Raw genomic sequence first — 2,932 nt, forward strand, 5'->3', positions numbered from 1 at the left:
GCCTTAGGGGGAGGTGGGGTCGTTACAGTTGGTATCAGAGCTTAGGCTTCAAATCTCTGTAGTGTATCCTAGGCTTGAAGTTTAGGATGCCAGACTGTGGGTTTGGTTTGAAATATTAGAGATTCTTGCGGGATGTCTCGACTTGATTGGTACAAGATGGAATGTCGAGGACGACATTATTTTAAGAGGGGGAGTTTGTGACGCCCCGAAAGGAATGAGTGTGAGAACCCGGAAATTTTCTAATTTTCTAGGGTTTATTTTATTTAATCGCCCGCCTTTTCTACATTTTCTTTATTAGAAAAATTCCCCAGATAAAGTTTATGAGCAAAGATAGTTTTAAAATGATTTTTCTAGTATCGGTAAGTTTTTGAGAAATTAAGAGCGTATTTTGGACGTGGGACCCGCTAGTGGGGTAAACGCAATATATTTTTGACAACTTGTTGGAATTTTGTATTAAGTGATATTATTTTACAAGGTGTTAAGATATTTGTATTGGAGAGACAAAAAGATAAGTTTTGAACCAAAAGGTGATAAGTGTCACCTTGTGATTTAATCTTGGACTTTGACCATTTGACTTTACCTTTACCTTTACTAAATAAATACCAAAAATTGACCAAAAATAAGCTTCATTTTACAAGCTTCTTGGCCGGCCCTTATCAAGCAAGAAAGAAAGAAAAGCTCTCAAATTTCTAGTCTCCAATCTTGCCAAATCTTTCAATTAAACCGATTAATCTTCCAATTACTCCATAAAACCTCTTAGTTTGGTGGAGTTGAGCTTGGTTGTGAAGTTGTTTGGAAAGCTAAGGTGGCTAGTTGCTCTATCTCTTGTATTGCTAAGGTGAGTTGTGAAGGACCCCTCTCCTTGCTCTAATGATGTTCAATTCATGATTAGTGGTGATATAAGGTGCAACTTTATGGATTATTTCTTGGTTTTGGTTGAATTGGTGAAGTTTTATAATTTTTGGGGATTTTTCTGTTTTCATATGAGTATGATTATGTGGTCATGTATGATGATTGGAAATGATGTTTAAGGACTCTATGAGGTGGAAAAAGTGGACAATTGCAATCAATTTCTGTTTTGGAAGAAATTTCAGAAAATTAGGTTTTGTGAAGGAACATTCAGTCCGAATTTTTAGCTCCTAGTTAGAGGACGAATTGGCCTTGGATTAAAAAATTAAAGTTGTAGGGAATTACATTTTAAAGGTGCCTACAAAATTTCAGGTCAATCGGAGTAGTGTGGAATGAGAAAAGTCGAAATTACTATTGCTGTTCTGGTTTTACCCGAATGTAAGAATTGCGCCTGTAATTGGTTGTTTTGGCTGGCATTGCTTCCGAATTGGTTGTTTAGGTCTTCTGATGAAATGTATCCATGTTTCTTAGCTTTCATATGGTTTTGGAATTTCTGGATTTGGACTTGGATAGCCTGATTTATGATGTTTCCGCTAGAATGCGTTCTGTTAATCTGTTTTTGTGATTCTGGTGTATTTTCTTGCATTTTTGACCTGGTTACACTCGAAACTGGGTTGAGTAACCTTCTGTAATATTGTAGCCCTATCTCTTAGCTTCAAAACGGTGGGTCTTGTACCTTCATCCGACAATCGTAGTGCCTTTGGTACCATTACCGCAAAATGACGTCCAAAACTGTTTTTCTGGTTTTCAGCTTAACTTTCATTTCCGGACTTTTCCCTAGCTTGACTTGTACTTGTACTACTTGGAGCTTTCTGAATGGCTATTGGATGAACTTGTTGTTGTGTGTGTACCTTTGGGTTGGAATGAGGAAATAATGAAGCCATGATGGCTGGAAAAGTTAGCAAATTCAGGGGAAGTGCTGTCCGAACTTTGAAGGGATTTGTTTGCATTGAGTTTGTGATCTAAGACTTGGATTTGAGCAAGGCAATGTTATATGATGGATGATTTCTGAGCCATTGAGGTGAGTGACCTCAAACTGTTTTGAAATTTATTTTTGAACCGCTTTCCTGCATTATCTACTTTTGAACTGTTTTCAAAGTTACTTTTGGAACTATTTTCTTACATATCATGCGTGCTTGCATATTAGTGTCTTGTTATTATTGATTTTGCTTTCAATGATTGTTAAAACGAGTTTTCTAGGCGAGTGTGTACTTTATCGCACTCGACCTTAATAAATATGAAATTTTCAATGATTAGTGATTAAATGCTACTTGCGCATGAATGTAAGCCTTTTGGGCTGAACTGGCCATTGCCCCTTGTTACCGGTCGTCTCGAGCCAGAAGCGGACTCGGTCGAGCGACTAGGAACTTGGGTGAACGTTTCGGTATACTCGAGTATTACCTTGTAGGTTGGTGGAGCCTGGCCAAAAGCCAGGGACGGGGTGAATGAATGCACGAATGAAACCAAAAATGCAATGAAATGACAGGAGAACGAATGTATCCTTTGCACGAATGTTACTATCGCTTTCCATTGTACATGTTTCTTGAATTATTGATACCCCATATTTAATGTTTTGTAAACGTTGTAATTGTTTCTAGACTTATCCTTTGATTTACGACATCACTGAAATGAACCATTGTTAAACAGATTTGATTACTGATTTTACTGGTTACTCGCTGAGCTTCTAGCTCACCCCAAAACTATTTTATTCCCCTCCACAGGGCTCAAGGCGAAGGAAGGGTAGTGTTTATTCATGGATTATCTCATGTATGGATTGAACTTGGATTTCCTTTTGTGTAATCAGTCATATTGGGGATTGTATTGAACGTTTAGAACGTTTAGAATTGATTGGATGTGTAATAGACTAGTTTTGGACTTCCTCCTGTATACTAATTGTGATCAAGGATCAGAGTGGTGCTGCGGAAGCGTGGACGCTTCGCTTTTGATATGTAAAGTTTGGGAACCTTTGATGTATATTTGATATTTATATCTTGAAATTCAATTGAGGATTGTAGTGAACGAC

The sequence above is a fragment of the Coffea eugenioides genome, unplaced genomic scaffold, assembly GCF_003713205.1.
Source record: "Coffea eugenioides isolate CCC68of unplaced genomic scaffold, Ceug_1.0 ScVebR1_97;HRSCAF=451, whole genome shotgun sequence".
NCBI classification, from domain to species: Eukaryota; Viridiplantae; Streptophyta; class Magnoliopsida; order Gentianales; family Rubiaceae; genus Coffea; species Coffea eugenioides.